General features: G+C 35.0%; 1 pseudogene; it reads left to right on the forward strand.

The window, feature by feature from the left end:
• The first annotated feature begins 14,512 nt into the window (after positions 1 to 14,512).
• On the forward strand, positions 14,513 to 15,902 carry LOC104871834 (annotated as a pseudogene).
• The last annotated feature ends 1,917 nt before the right edge of the window (positions 15,903 to 17,819 follow it).

Here is a 17,819-nt window from a genome sequence, read left to right on the forward strand (position 1 = left end):
ATTTCAGAAGGATAAAAACTAAATTATATTTCTCTCATTTTGACTGTTTCAAAATTTAAATCGTTGCCATATACTATTTTATGTGCTTGAATTTTACTATTCAACTATATGATGGTAAGATCTATCCATTGCTACTAAATATAAGCTCATTTCTATTATTGCAAAGTCCTTTTATGTCAAAATATAGCTGTTTCTCTCTTATGTTGTAGATGAACATTTGTATTGCTTCCAGGTTTAAGATATTCCTATGAGCACTGCTAGGAAAACTGTGTACAAGGATCCTGGTACACACCCAAGTACCTGAGAGTATAACTGCTGAGTAATTACCTACATAATAACAAGTTCCTAAAATTTTATCGATTGAAAGGCATATAATTGGTAATGTTTGTATTTTTGGCATCAGTTCATAAATTGCTTCACTTATGGATCTTGCTGAAAGTATAATTGTGATTTTTATTATTATTAATGCAGTTCAATTTTGTCATATTTATCATTCTCTTAGAGTCTTCTTTTATGGAATGTCAGGTCAGTTTGTTGTCTATTCTTTTCTCAGTTGTTCTTTTTTATGTTTGCTATAATTTATTTACTTTGATTTTGGATTGCTTTATTTGTATATGTTAAGAACATCGCACTCTATGGTTTGTACTTCTATTCATTGATATTGTCTTATTCTGGAAAAATAGATGAGATAATTATATATTTTCCATTATGTTAATATTTGTGTTGTTTCTATGGATTTACTGAATCTGGATTTTTCCTCTTAATGGATTCAGACAATACACCACCGTTTGTCTAGATTCTTTCAATTAACATAATGTTTTCAAGTTTCACTCATATCATACCCTGTCCTTTAGCTGATTTAAATCTATCTTAGTTCCACCAGCAGGGGAAAACTCCTACCCATTACATTTTGCTCCAACTTTTGTTGTGTTGTCATATGTTGACACATTACATCTATATACATTTTATGTCTAAAATACACCTTATATTTATTACTTTATTATTTACCTTTTTAATCATTTATAATAAGTGATTATTTAATAATGCTGGCTTATATATTTACTTACATAACTACATTTACCATTACCATTTTATATAACTTTACATTACTATTTGTAGTGTTTTTTTTTTAATTTCCACTTGAAGGATTCCCTTAAGACTTCCTTTCTACTATTCACAGACTCCTTAGTTCACTAGATTGTTCAGAAATTTTTAAATTTCAATTTAATTTTGAAGACCTGGCTTTACCCCATGTATTACTTTTAGTTGATCTTTTTTGTTCTATAAGCACTTTAAATATGGAATAGGACTACCTTTTGGTCTCCATGATTTCTGAAGAAAAATGAGCTAATATTGTTATTGAGTTTCCCTTGTATGTAATAACCTGTTTGTGTCTTGCTGCTTTCAAAATTCTGTCTTTGGACTTGACAATTTGATTATGATATATCTCAGAGGTTCCTTGACTTTATTGTGTTTTAAATTCCTTGACTTTCTCAGATGTACAAACTCATGTCTTTGATGGAATTTGGGGTGTTTATGTCTATTATATCTTCAAATATGATTTTTGTGTCTGTTTTCTGTCTCTCCTTTCACTCTTAGACTCATTCTGCACATATTCTTGCACTGGATGGTGCCCCTTTGTCCTCTCAAATGTTTTAGATTTTTCTTCACATTTTTCACTCTCCTTAAAAAGATTACTTTTAGTTGACACATCCTCAAGATTTCCAGTTCTTTCTTTCACAGACTCGAATATGCTGTTCATTTTCTAATTTTTCTTTATTTTTATTTTACCTTTCATCTCCAGAATTCTACTTCATTCATTTAAAAAAAATCTTTCTTTTCATTGATATTCTCTGTATTTGTGGGACATATCATTCCTGGTTTCCATTAATCTTTTTGTCCATTCTTTTCTGTAACTCTTTGACCATAGCTATGAAAATTGATTTAAAGTCTTTGTCTCATAAACCCAGTAGCTAGACTTGGTTGAGTAAATATTCTATTCATGTATGATTTTCCCATGAATGCCCAATTTTCTTTTGTTTTGCTGTTGTTCTTGAAGTCGGATGTTTTGAATATTATAATGTAATGACTCTGAAAGTTGTTTCCATTGCTGCTTAATGTGATTTGCTGATTTTGCTTGTCTCTTTAGTATCTTTTCTAAACTATTTTGTATCCAGTCCACAGGGCTTGATGGCTTGGAGTGTTAACACTTCTGTGAAGTATATTTTGAATTATTTTCCTTATATGCTTAGGGCCTACCTATGCCATTGTCACAGATATGTTGTAGAACATAAGATTAGTGTTTTGTTTCATTATGTTTTGTTTTATTTGGGGTTTTTTTTGTTTGTTTTGTTTTGTTTTTTGGGACAGAGTTTCACGATGTAATTCAGGCATCCAGGTTGGTCTCAAACTTATGATCCTCCTGTCTTACCCTACTGTGTGCTGAAATTAGAGGTATGTACCACTATGCCCATCTGAGCTACAATTAGTATTTTGTTGTTGTTGTTGTTTTATTTCAGAGTTGTATTCCATGGTGCAGATATAGTACACATTGTTTAACCATTCATTCTGTGAAGGACATCTGACTTGTCTCCAGTATTTGGTTAGCACAAACAAAGTTTATGTCTGAAATATTTGTGTGAGCATTAGTTGACTTATCTGGGATAAATGCTCACATATTCAAGTACTGACTCATATGAAAATATTTAGTTTTGTAAGAAACTGACAATCTCTTTACCACTGTAGTTGTACCATTTTACAATTCCATCAGCTGTATATGTCTGATCAAATCTTTCATATTTTATAAGGATCGTATGTTATCAGTTTATAAAATTTTAGATCTTCTCACAGGGATATAGTGATGCACTTTTGTGGTTTTAGTTTGCACTTCTCTAATAGCTAATGCTGTTAAATATTATTTCATGTGTCTGTTCTATCTGCATTTTTTTGTCTTTAAAATTTTTCTAATAGGATTGCATTAATTGTTGTTTTATTTTTTTTTCTCATTGAGTTTATTGGTAATTTTTAGGTATACAGTACAGTTACATTCATCATTGGGATCTTGTACCTTTACATGACAGGTCTTAGTTCTGATACATTTTCAAGGTCAATATGTATTTTAGATATTCATTCTTTTAAAAAATTTAGTGCACAAATATTTCCTTCCATTTTTTTTTTGTTTGTTTTGTTTTGTTTTGTTTTGGTACCGGGGATTGAACTCCGGTCCTTGAGCTTACAAGGCAGGTCTGTAGCTTGTCTTATACTTGTCACAAGATTTTCTGGACAGAATGTTTTTATTTTTTTTTGATGATATTATGTATTTCCTTTTTTAGATTTTTGCTCTTAGTAAATTTAGACAACTTTTGAGCAGGATTATCTCCTAATATTTTGAATAGTGTTTTTTTAAGTTTTATAGTTTTATATTTTAGTCTAAGATCAATTTTGACTTAATGTCAAAAAAATTTAGATTGAGATTCAGGTTGTTTCTTTTTGCCTATATATTTTTAATTGTTTAGTTTTTTAAAATTTCCTATCTGTTTACATCTGTTCTGATTAATAAATAATAAGTTAATAGTCTCCAGGAGGGAAGAAGCTAGTTATATAGAAGAAATAAATGTATTTCAACTTGTGTAACCTGCAATTAAAAATAAGGAATGAATAAGAAGCCATTCTGGAATCCAGAATGTGACCTGGGAGATTACTTAAATTACAAAATGTTCCTTGGAGGGAGTTTGTATCTATTTATAGTGTACTAATGTAGCTATTTTTATTGTCATACATAATAGTATCATTGCAAATGTATCATAGAGATTGCAAATGTTAAAGATTATTTTGACTTGGTAATTTTTGTTGTGATGTACTATAAATATAACAACAGCTAGTTGAAAAACAACTATATAATAGATGCATATATAGTCAATTTTACAGGATGAAAAATACTGCAGTCAAATTACATTAAAAAGATCAGAAAACTTCAAAATACTAATTTGGTATAAATATAAACTTTAAAGTGGGTAAATGAGTCTACTTATTGAAAATGCTTACATTAAAAACATAATCTGGTATTCTCATTTGTATGCATAGGATTGTTTCCTAAAGCATGGCTTCAGTGTGGTGAAGGATACAGAAATATTGCACCCCAGCCACAAGCCCCACTCCTTGAGAGCAGAATGTGATACTCTCATATCGCAATTGGGGTAGTGCTAAGCAGGTAGGGAGGAAATTTGTTTCCTGCCCTAAGAAGCGGTCACTGCTGTAATTACTCTACCAAGGCAATCTCAGCAGGGTTCAAAATGAGCAGAGAAGTTACTCCTAAATAGTAGGAAGAAGACATATGTGGCAGTATGAAGGTGTGGCTAATCAATCCACTTGTGCCTCCCCACAGGTGTCAGTGGGGCTGATCAGAGAAGTCACTCAAATATTCCCTACAATTTAATGGAAAAAGGATCACTGTTCTAAGAAATAAAGTAAATGAAAATACATATGAAAGAATTCTGTAAAAACCATCCTGATTTTAACTCAAAATGATCATAAACTTAAATGTAAACCTATAAACATCTTTAAAAAACAACAACAAAAAAATCAGAATCTAAGGTTAGTCAAATTTCTTAAACTTGACAGCATATACAATGTTCATTAAAAGAAGAAATGATAGCCTGGGCCCCGATCCACCATGGGAAGAAGAGCCATGACTTCTCCCGCCTCCCGAGTCACCATCGCTCCAGCGCCCATCGCTCCACAGCCCAGGAGGTAGCCTGGCTCCCGATCCACCGTGGGAAGGAGAGACATGCCTTCTCCTGCCCCAGTCACCCTTGCTCCAGTGCCAGGAATGTAGACAAGTGGGCTCTCCTGAACCCCCATAACTCCTCTCATACCCCCCTTCCCCCACCCACTCTCAGACCTCCTGATTGTGCCAGTCTTTGGACCCACTCTGCAGAGGAAGAGGTGGTCATCAAGGGTATTTCTCTGAGTTCCCAACTTTGAACATCTTTAAAGAAAGGGTGTGGGAAACCGGTAGTAGAACAGTGTGGAGTTCAACCATTCAGAAGGTTCGGGAATTCAATCTGGGCCTTGCAGCCCAAGGTCAGTCAGAGTCATGGGGTTCAGCCATCAGCTAACTGAGAGCAGGGGTCTTGTATCCTCACTCTGTCTGAGCCATTAAATGATAAATATACTATACTGAAATTTTGTTCATGGCAGACATGTTCTGGACTGCTTCTTGATTTCAATTTAATTCAAATGATTTAAGGGTGATAGACTAGTGACTACTACAGGTGGTCAGTTTCTAAGTTGTGCTTGATCTTAATGTGTTGCTGATTATATTAGTTGAGATGAAGGATTGTGGTTGATTTGATGAGCTATTTTTTCTGAGGTTATGAAGATGAGAATGTCTGTGTGTCATTAGAGACACAGAAGCTAGGGCCCAACTATATCAGGAAGAATTTGGTGATAACCCAGAGATTAAACCAAGGACAGCCGGACAACAAAACTAAAAATTAGAAAAAACTTAAGCAAGACACAAAGACAGACTTCCAGTTCACCAATGGCAAACAGTAGGGCAAATGAGAATGAAAAGGCCGAAAGTGAAGCACCAGGACACCCTGAACTCAAAGCACAGGAAGTAACAAAACAGACCAATCAAGCTCTAGAAAAATTCAAAGCAGAAATAATTTCCCAGATAACCACAGAGATAGAGAGCAAAATGGAAGTCGTGATTCGAGACTCTAGAGCAGAAACTGACAAAAAAATAGATGAGCTCAGGACCACGATAGAAGCCATGAAGGCCCAGGATAAGAAAGGAATGAAAAAAATAAACAACCAACATAGGAAAGAAATGGAATTCATAAAACAGATTCCAACAGATATCCAGGAGATTAAAGACTCCATTGAAAGTGTACTCAACAGAATAAAAGAATGCAAAGATAGACTCCCAGAAATAGAAGATTAGATTGCAGTCAGTGACCATGAAAAGAGAGGTCTCTTAAAAAAAATAAGAGATCAGAAGAAATTGATCCAAAAACTAGATGATGCAAAGAAGAATAACATAAGACTGATAGGAATACATGAAGTAGCAGGAGAAAAGACAAATGACTCAAAAAAGCTGTTTGCAGAATTAATGACAGAAAACTTCCCAAACAGAGGGGAGGAATTTGACATTCAGATAATTGAGGCATATAGTACCCCAACTAGCCACAATCAAAAAAAAAATCTACACCTAGACATATAATAATCAAGATCCCAGAAACCCAACAGAAGAATAAAATACTACAAGCAGTAAGAGAAAAGGAACAAATCACATGCAAAGGAAAGCCCATCAGAATCACAACAGACTTTTCAACACAAACCCTTGGGGCAAGGAGTGCCTGGAATGAGCTATTTCAAGTACTAAAAGAAAACAACCTCCAACCTAGACTGATGTATCCTGCAAAACTCTCTTGCAAAATGGATGGGGAAAGAAGACACTTCCATGACAAAGAACACCTGAGAAACTACATGAACACTAAACCAGCACTACAAGCAATTCTAAACAAGATCCTAGAAAAAGACAATGAAGGCAACAACACCATGAGGCCCAACAGAGCAAATCAAATAGGCAAGGCAAGAAACTGAAAGGAGAAGGTGAAAAAGTAAAAAGAGTCAACAAAGGGCCAATAACATGTCAATACTAAGTCAGTACATATCAGTTATAACCAGCAATGTCAATGGTCTCAACTCACCAATCAAGAGAAATACACTGGCAAATGGAATAAGAAGCAAAATCCAACAATATGTTGTATACAAGAAACACACCTAGGGCAAAAAGAAGCCCATAGACTAAAAGTGAAAGGATAGAAAACAATTCTCCATGTGACAGGGGCCCAGAAAAAAACAGGGGCATCAATCTTTATTTGCAGAGAAAGCAATTTCAAACCAAAACATTCTAGTATTATTGATGTAGGACGGTACTGTATCATACCTCTGTGAATGTAAAATATCTTGTACCTGCTTTATGATATATAGTAGTGTCCATGCTTTATCAGAGCTGTATTTAATGATATTACTCTAGAATGTTCTCTTTCCAGATGATGAGTAAGATGCTAATAAAAAAAAATGGTGCCAGGTACCACAACAGCAACAGAACTTTGCTGTTTTCTGGATATTATTCTTTTCTTTCTTTTTTATTTAATGAAATGTGCTGAATGTCTATAATTTTGTTCAGATGACTGCAGAACCTGGAAAAGCTGTTGCTGCTATTGATGAATAACATACTGCTATTATTAGTCTTTTGATATAAATATTTTATATATATATTTGCATATACATATAAATTGAATTTTGGGAAACTTTAACAGTGCTGTCAACTTTGGAAAAAGTTATCTCAATTTACTGTGTTGAGTTGGCATTGTATAGAAATGGACAGCCATATTGGTTTAGAAATGTTAATTTTTTATTTTTATTTTTTTTCCATTTGTACAGGGGAGTCTTTTGATATAAATATTTTATATATATATTTGCATATACATATAAATTGAATTTTGGGAAACTTTAACAGTGCTGTCAACTTTGGAAAAAGTTATCTCAATTTACTGTGTTGAGTTGGCATTGTATAGAAATGGACAGCCATATTGGTTTAGAAATGTTAATTTTTTATTTTTATTTTTTTTCCATTTGTACAGGGGTAATGCACAGTACTAAATATGTAAGGTCATATGTACATGGATTTGATTACAGAAACTGATAAAGTATTCTCTAAATAATGAAAAAAAGAATAACATAAGACTACAAGAGCAAGAAGCAATTTAAATATGTTAAGGGACCATTTGCATCTTCAGAATTAAGGATTATTTTAGTGTTACATCATTGCCTTTTCTCTTTTACTTTCCTTTTTAGTTTTATTTTAGTATTCCCTATTTTTAATGTTCATACAGAGATTTCTAATTGAAATACTGAATAGTTTCTGTGGTGTGAAAAACTATAATAGTACACAGGATCCTAATGAGATAATTAATAATGTGAAATAGGAAGTAAAGGGCTAAAGGTGTAGGGAAAGTGGGAAGGGTGGGGGAAAGGTAATAAGAGAGAGGAAAAAAATATGAGAAACTGAAAAGATGGAAATAAAGTGTTTGTAAATGGGGAGGGGAGGAGGGGGTGAAGGGAGGGCAGGGACAACGGGAAAATATGAGAATCAAGACCTGTTATATAAAGGTATAGGATCCCAATAATGAATGTAACTATTGTTTACCTAGATTGTACCAATAAACTCAATAAAAAGAAAAAAATATTTAAAAAATAGAAGAAATGATAAATTTGACCCATCAAAACTAAAAATTTTACTCTGAAAATAAAATGTGAAGATGGTGAATGATAACTTATGGTCTGGGAGAAAATATCTGCAAAATGCATATCTGAAAATAGGACTGTAGTTACAATCTGAAGAACTCTAAAAGTACAACAGTAAAAAGCCAAACAATCTAATTAGAGCATGAGCAAAAGATATGTTCAGGCCACAGTTATTTTGTCAAAAAGGCTATTTAAATGAAAATAGGCAAATGTAAAGTTATTCAACCTTATTAGCCATTTAAGCAAATAAATTAAAACTGCAATGAGATATTATCACATACTTATAATGGATTGAAAAGTAGTGAGAAAACTAAATGCTGGCAACAATGTTGAGAAACAGGATCACACATACATTGTGTGTGAGAATGAATGTGGTATAACCTCTCTGGATCACAGTTTGGTAATTTTGCAATACAAAATGATTCAGTAATGGATAATATTATATAATTATTTGTGAAAATTTTGTATGTATATAAATTAAAATAAATCATTCAGAAGATTATATTAATGTCAATAAATTAAAAATTATAAAATATACATATTTGTATATTTGCATGTTTCTTTGGCATATATATTCTAACAAGGACAGCAGTTTTGCAAAATAGAATTATTCTGTAAAATTTTTTGCAGAGTTTTCTTAATATGTCTTGTTTGGTTTAATAAATTTAACATTGTTAATGAGAAACAAAACAACAACAAAAAACCCTTACTCTACACTTTCTAAATAAATTAAGGGTATACTTGCTAATAGATTAATAGAGCAAAAAGATAGAAAAGAGTCCAGAAATAACTATCCAAATATATAGAAAATTTATATCTGTCAAATACATAGAGACATTTCAAGAGTGAATGGCAATGTTCCCTCAGCAAACTCTGTCTGAGCCAAAAAATGGTCATATGAGAAAAAAAACTTGACAACTACTTAACATCATAAACAAACATATGGGTTATATTATGGACAAAAAAAAATCTAAAAAAAATTTTTTTTGCCTTTTGAGAAAACAAAATAATGTCTTCTTAATCTTATAGGGAAAGTTTAAAAATTAGAAAATTGATCTTCATTAAATTTAAATATCTGCTCACAAAAAATGCTACAAAAGTGAGAAAAAACTTAAGCATAGACTCAGGAAACATATTCTCAATGTATATATTTAAAAATGATTTAAATTATATCATATGAGGAATATGCAAAGTAGCTCTATTTGAAGAGACGCACAGGTTTAGAGGTCCACCCCATAACATCAGTGAGTGTGCACAGTTCTCTGGGAGCAGTGGTGTGGTCCATACCAGTGTGGCTGCAGGCAGACGGCAGCCAGGAATCAGCCCCAAAACCAGAGCTGGGGCAAACCTGCCCAGCCAAGGCCTGTCCAGCAAAGATCTGCTCAGGTGCACAAGCACACACTCCATAACATCAGTGGTTTGAACCCAGGAATTGGTGTATGGTAAGTAGCAGAGGAAAGGCCTCTTGGTGGCTTTCTGAGAATTGAAAACCACTGAGTGAGCAAAATGTTGTCTCAAAAGAGGCACAGCAAACTGCAATTGCTGAAATGAGAAGATACAGAAACAAACCAGACTTTCATATCACCTAAGGCAATCCCAGAGGGAAATGAGACAGAATAATCTGAGACACAATTACCTGGACTCCCTGAACTGTTAATAAAAGAGGATCTAAAAAATATGCACTTAGAAATAATTTCCCAGATAACAGCAGAGATTGTGCTTATAGTGCAAGATATGATTAATAAATCTAGAGAAGACACAGCTAAAAAAAAGTAGAGGAGCTAAAGAGCATTATGGAATCTCAACATAGGAAATAAATGGAGTCTATAAAACAGATGCATAGATTTCCAGGAGATTAAAAACTGCATTGAAAGCTTACACAGCAGAAGGAGCCAATGTGAGGAGAGAATCTCAGATACAGAAGATAGGATTGCAATTAGTGAGCAGGGAAAGAAAAAATTCTTAAAAATAGTAATGGGCCATGAGAAATCAATCCAGCACCCACTAGATAATGCAAAGAAGAATAATATAAGACGGATCCGAGTCAATGAAGAAACAAGAAAGAGTGCAGATGACATGATAAAAATGGTTCACAGAAGTAATGGCAGAAAACTTACCAAGTAGGGGAAAACAATTTGACATACAGATAAGTGAGTCATATAGGACTTCAACAAACCAAGGAAGCCCAGCAGAATGAATCTACCAGGCACAACAACAAATTAAATGCAAAGGGGGAGAATCCAATAAAACGAAATTGTCATGACAAGGATAAGTTAATACATATCAGTTATAACATCAATGTTAATGATCTCAATTCACCAATCAAAAGAAATAGAATGCCAGAATGGGTAAAGAAGAAAGATCCAACAATCTGCTAATACAAAACTAAAATTAATTAAAAAAGAAATTCATAGACTGAAAGCTAAAGGATAGAAAACAATACTCCATGTGACTGGAACCCCCGCAAAAGCAGGACTAGGAATGCTCTTTCCAGATCAAGTGAATTTCAAACCAACACTGATTAAGATAGATAGAAGGACACTACCTCCTTGTAAAGGGAACAATGCAAAATGAAGAGATGACAATCGTAAACACTAGTGCACACCCAACTATATAAAACAAATACTAACAGACATGAAAAATCAAATTAACACTAATACAATAGTAATGGGGAACCTTAATAACCCACTGTCACAAATAGACAGATCTACAGGACAGAAAATAAACAACAAAGTATTAGAACTAATCAAACTCTTGAACAAATGAATTTAACACTTTTACAGAGTGTTCCACCCCACAAAATCAGAATACACATTCTTTTCAGCTGCACATGGGTTGTTCCCCAAAACAGACCACATACTTGCTCATAGAACATGTCTAAGTAAGGGCAAAGGAATTAAAGCTATCTCCTGTATATTATCAGACCATTGTGTGATGAAATTAAAGATAAATAGCAAAACAAAGCACAAGAATTTCATAAGCATAATGAAATTTAACAAGACATTCCTGAATAACCAATGGATCACAGAGGAGAATAAAGAAGAAATCAGTCAGTTCCTGCAATTAAGTGATAATGAAAATGCAACATATCAAAATGTATTGGACACAATGAAAGCAGTCTTATGAGGGAAATTCATAGCACTGAATATTAGGAAAACAGAGTGAGTACAATTAAACGACCTGATGTTGAACCTCATGGTTCTAGAAAAAGAAGAGCAGGAGAAACCAAAAGCTTATACAAGGAGGAGATTATAAAGATCACAGCAGAAATTAATACAATGGAGATTAAAAGAACAGTAAAAAAAAAAAAATCAACAGAGCCAAGAGTTTGTTCTTTGAAAGAATACACAAAGTTGACAAACTCTTAGCCAACCTTGTCAAAAAATGGAAATAAAAGGCCCAAATCCATGCATATAGGAATGAAAAGGGTGAAATTGCAATGGAACCAGAAGAAATCCAGAGGATTGTTAATACCTACTTCAAGAAACTGTAACACAATAAAATGGAAAATGCAGAAAATATTGACAGATCCCTAGATTCCTATGAATTACCAAAGTTGAATAAAGATGACCTAAAAATTATAAACAATTCAATATAAATAAATGAAATTGAAAATTTAATTAAAAATTTAGCAACTAACAAAAGCCAGGGCCCTGATGGCTTCACTGCTGAATTCTACAGATATTTAGCGAGGAAATATTGCCACTACTGTATAAACTCTTCAATGAAATTGAAAGGGAATCAATATTCCCAAATTCATCCCTGGAAGCAATCACCTTTATTCCCAAAGCAGAGAAAAACCCAACTGAAAAAGAGAACTATAGACCAACCTAACCAATTAACATAGATGCAAAAATCCTTTATAATATACTGACATATAGAATGAAGAAGATCATTAAAAGATCATACAGCCTGAGCAAGTGGTATTCATCCCAGGGATATAGGGACATCATATGCAAATCGATAAATGTAATACACTATATTAATAGAGCCAAGGATAAAAACCATATGATCATCAATGTCAATGCAGATAAAGCATTTGACAAAATCCAACACATATTCATGATAAAACGCTACAGAAGCCGGGCATGGTAGCTCACGCCTGTCATCCCAGCACTTGGGAAGCTGAGGCAGGAGAATTGCTGTGAATTCGAGACCAGCCTGGGTTACATAGTGAGTTCCAGGTCAGTCTCAATTACATAGTGAGACCCTGCCTCAAAACAAAAAACAAAAAACAAATACAAAAACAAAAAACAAAACAAATGGTGGGTAATACTTTTGTTAAGGTTAAGATCAGGCAAAAGAAATCTATATTCATAAAAGTCAGAATAGATTTTGCCCTTAGGAGTGGCAATGAACTGAGACTTAAGAGAACATCTTTGGCTGCTAGAGATTTTATATCATGATTGTCCTGGTGGTTATTTAAATTCATACATTTGTCAAAACCCACCAAATTTTTTACTAAAACTTGAATATTTGTTTTACATAAATTACATTTTGAAAATAAATATTTTAAAATAGTATTTTCTAAATTTTGTGACATTGGTGTTGTTTTTCAATTTGTATACTTTCTTTCCTAATTCAGTAAATATTTGATTTATATCTACTTTTATATTTATAATTTCAAAGTTTCTCACAAGGATGGCCCCATAATTACAAGCTGCAGGTCCAAAATAATTGAATGCAACTTTTTTGTTTTCTTTTTTTTCTTTTTTCTTTTTTTTTTTTTTTTTGTATTTTTTTTTTTTTTTTTTTTTTTTTGTAAAACTACAGTAGGGTTTTGGCAAGCATTTCTTCTTTATTCCACCTAGTCACTTTGGGAAATATTTTCTGCTCTATCCTTATTCTTCAAATTCTAACACTCTCCTGTATATCTTCCGCATCTAAAAGAGTCATTTTTATACAACTTTAATAATTTAGAGAAAGGTATGTTCTTAATTATTGCTTCCTTATTTTCCTTTGACATATATCATTTTATTTTGTTTTGGTGCTGGTGATTGAACTCTGGACTTTGCACTTGGAAGGCAGGAGGCAGAACCATTAAGATACACCCCAGGGCCTGACATGTATCATTTTAAATATGATCAGATATACACTAATGTATGTGTTCCAATGCAAATATTAACCTCTCTGTTTTTCCACTGTACAATGGATTCTTTAAAGGCAAGAACTGTTTTCCTCTGGCATTAATAGACACCATCTTTGATTTCTACTTCGTGTGCTCAAAGTAACTTCCTCAGTTTATTCAGAGCTGCCTACCACAATGATATGATGCAATATCAAAGGTTCATCTCATCTCTACTCTTGTAGTCAAATGTTCAGAACTAACATCTGCATCTGTGTTCCTCAAAAGCTTACATTCAACATTCGTAGATTGCATTATGAACATATTATTGAAATTGAATGAGAGGAAAGTAGGAATTTGCAAGAAAACTCAGTTGATTAGAGGAAACTGTGTAAAGTTTAAACAGAAGAAAAACAAGGTTTGTCTAAGAAACTAAAAGTAATTTTTCATTACTGGATTACAAAGAATATTTAGAGCAGTAACAAATTATAATTGGGACTTCAATGATCCTATGTGCAATACCAAAGATTCTAGAAATCATCCTGGGATAATCTTTTAGTGCATTAGTACTATTCAGTTAAAAATGTTAGTTGAGAGCCAGGGATTTAGCTCAGTGGTTCTGCTGCCTGCCTGGTAAGTGCAAAGACCTGAGTTCAATTCCTGGTACAAACAAATAAAAATGTTATGATGGAATCATCTTTGCAGAACTCACCATTTAGTGAAAAACGTGAATAATAAATATATAATTAAAATGTAAGAAATGACAGTATTTTAAGCATGCAGTTGACATAGAGAAAATAGTCATAACATTTTATGTATATAGTAGTCCTTGTCTAGACTTTTCCACCAAGAATAGACATTTTTGATCAGCACTATTTCCTGAGCACTACATTAGTGCCTGACACATAATAAATAGTTAACATATTTACATGGATAAGTAAGAGAATACTTGAGCTCTATTAATGTATTCAAAGGCTTATCAAAATAACCATTATATGTATAAATATAAAAGTCATTACAATTAAAAGCATTAATCTCCCTCAAAATACTATTCCTTCTTTCACACACTCATATCACATCATAATTGCTCTTTTTGAAGCAGTTCTGGGAGTCTTCTTTCATATCTTTATGAGGTATGATAAGAAATATGGTGAAGCATTCAGCAAGTCAGGTAAGACCCTAATTATCAAGGTAATCAGAGAACCCAGTGGGAAATCCAAAGGCTTTGGCTTTGTGAGTTACAGAAATCTAAGGATGTCAATAAGGCCACGGAAGAGATGAGTTGAAAAGAAATCAGTGGGAAGGTCATACTTGTAGGCCATGCACAGAAGAAAGCAGAAAGGCAGGCCGAATTAAAATGGAAATTTGAGCAGCTGCAACATGAGAGAATTAGTCAATACCAGGGTGCGAATTCTACTTTAAGAAATTGGATGACACCTTTGATGATGGGAAATTAAGGAAAGAAAATCCTCCTTTTGGATCAATCACCGGTGCTAATGTTATGCTGAAGGATGGAAGAAGCAAAGGATTTGGTTTTATCTATTTCTCATCTCCTGAGGAGGCAACCACAGCAGTCACTGAAATGAATGGGTGCATTGTGGGCTCTAAGCCACTCTATGCTGCCCTATCCCAGAGCAAGGAAAAGAGAAAGGCTCACCTCACCAACCAGCACTTGCAGCAGGTGGCTGTAGTGAGAGCGCTCCCTGCCAATGCCACTTTAAACCACTTCCAGCCTGCAGCTGGTGGCTACTTCGTGCCAGCAGTTCCACAGGCTCAGGGAAGACCTCCATATTGCACACATAACCAGATGGCAAATATGAGGCCTAATCTGCTCTGGCAGCAAGGTGGGAGACCTCAAGGCTTCCAAGGAATGCCAAAAGCTATACACCCATTGGGGCCTCCTCCAACTCTTCGCCACCTAGCTCCAACTGGTAATGCTCCGGCCCCTCATGGCCCCGCTACTACCACTCAGAGAGTTGAATCTGAGTGCCCTGACGGCTTGGCTATGGACTTTGGTGGAGCTGGTGCTGCCCACCAAGGGCCGACTGACAGTCTGGAGGTGTTCCCACAGCAGTGGCGAACCTGCGCCTCGGTCTGCAGTTGCTCCTGCTGCTCATCTGGCTGTGGCTCCAGTGTCTGCAACCCACACTCTGCCATACAGCCTCTGCAGGCGCCTCAGCCTGCAGTCCATGTACAGGGGCAGGAGCCTCTGACCGCCACCATTCTGGCTTCAGTATCCCCGTCCCCCGGCCACCGCCCCCAAGAACAGAAGCAGATGCTCTGAGAACGTCTGTTCCTGCTCACCTAAACAATGCATTCGAACCTGGTTTGCATGATCACGGGTGTGCTGCTGAAGACAGCCAACTCGGAGCTGCTGTGCATGCTCTAGTCCTCAAGTCTCTCGGTCCCCGAGTCTCTCTGCTCCATGGTGAATGAGACTGTGGCAGTTGTACAGGATCATTATGCCAAGAAAGAAGCAGCCCAGAAGGTGGGCCCTGTTGCTGTTGTTAGCTATTAGACAAGGAAAACAAATGAAAATCCAAATAATCTTTCATGGAATTCAGCTGAACGTTTGAAGACTTCCTAGTCTGTCCTATGGACCTCCACACTGAGAACACCATTGCAGCTTGAATAGGTCATTTTGTATCAAAAGGTCAATTATGAAGCATCTAGAGCTTTTTAATTATAAAAGTATATTCTCTGGGTTCTGCTATGGCCCAGACATTTTTTTTTCCTATTGTGGGTTTTGATTTCTTTCTCCAGAAATTGGCTTTATTTGATATACCCAAGTCTTAAGTTTCTCAATAAAGTAAAAAAAAAAAAAAACAACAAAAAACCACCTCCATAAAAAATATGGTGAATACTTGAATACTGCTGGCATGTGCAGTGTAACAGAAATGGAGGCTCATAAAAAACATTCCAGTGTTTCCTCATTGTCACGACCTGCACAGAGTAGGGTTTGAAGCTAAGGGGACTGATGGGAGATGAAGAAGAAATGAAGAAACAATAAATATTCTTGAAGTTTGGGACCAAGTGGAACCATAACTTATTAGGAGCTAACGGCCACCTGGAGCAGCATGTGTCCTTTATTTATACTGGAAGGCAAACAGAAAGAGAGGGCAGGGCAAACACTGCTTCCATGGCCTACATGGCCTACATCGCCTACATGGCCTAGGCAGAACATAGCATGATTGTGTCATAATCAGGGCGTGCATGGGAAGGGAACAGGGAAGGATAAACAATGTGACTGTCTCCTGGGGCCATGATATCCAGGATCTGTAATAATCTATGGAAGAGAAAGTGTCTAGGGAGAAGAAAGGGAGTAGGAGGAAGCAAAGGGCCTTCTTTAGGCTTGGCCTGTGGCACCTCGTTCACCTTATTCACCAGATCTGGTATCGTGCAATTTCTAGCTCTTCCCCAAAGTCAAAATGACCATCAAAGGTAAATGTTCTGAGTCAAGTTAGAACACTGAGACAACCATCACAGAACAACTTAAGATACTCACAAAAGAGGATTTCCAAAATTACTTCAGAAACTGCCAAGAGCAAAGGCATAAGTGTATTCTAAATGAGGAAGATCATTTTGATGGAGATTATTGGCAAAGTGTTTTCTACTGTAATAACTTTTTAAAATAATAAATTCGTTAAATAGAGAATAAGCATCTATCCAGGGGTATAAATGCTATAGCTACTATAAAACGCTTACACCATGAGAGGGTCTGAAATGTTCAAGAACCTGTGAGAAGCCCAACAGAGCTGAGATAGAGAAAGAAATATGTAGGATGTTTAGAAATGAGGTTTGAGGAGGGAGTTGTATTTTGTATGATAAAACGTGGTCCATGTTATTCATTTTGAAATTCTTCCAAGGCAATGGGAGTTACTAATCAATCAAAGATGGGAGAATTATGAAATCATTTTGCAACCTTGAAAGCCAAGTAGATGAATAGTTTATTTGCTCAATCTAAGAAAGCTTTGATTGAAGTTGAAATTTGGAGGAAAGAAATGAGGATGGGAAGCACCGGATGGATTGGGGATCATTTAGGAACTGGGATACAATATATATGACATCGCTGAGCAAATAGACTTTGAAATGAACCAAGGAAACTAATGGGCTTACCTGTTGGGCTGTCAGGTGGAGAGAAGTTGAACAGAGTCACAGAAGAAAATGTATGTTCTGTGCATGTTCATTTTAGATTCAGGGTAAAATATTTGAATGGATAGTTTTATGTAGCGTACCATAGATTACTTGAACCACAGAAATAGTCAGGAAGACAAATGTGATTCATACTCTAGAAAGTGACGAGTAGTCATAGGAAGAGAGACAAAGGTATAAAAGGAAACAACAGAGGCTTAGGCCTTAAAAAATATTACATATTTATTAAGCAGAGCAGTAGAAGCATATCTTCGGAAAACAGAAGACATAAACTTTCAGCAAT

Source organism: Fukomys damarensis, unplaced genomic scaffold (genome assembly GCF_012274545.1).
Source record: "Fukomys damarensis isolate Sample0158 unplaced genomic scaffold, DMR_v1.0_HiC HiC_scaffold_36, whole genome shotgun sequence".
Lineage (NCBI taxonomy): Eukaryota > Metazoa > Chordata > Mammalia > Rodentia > Bathyergidae > Fukomys > Fukomys damarensis.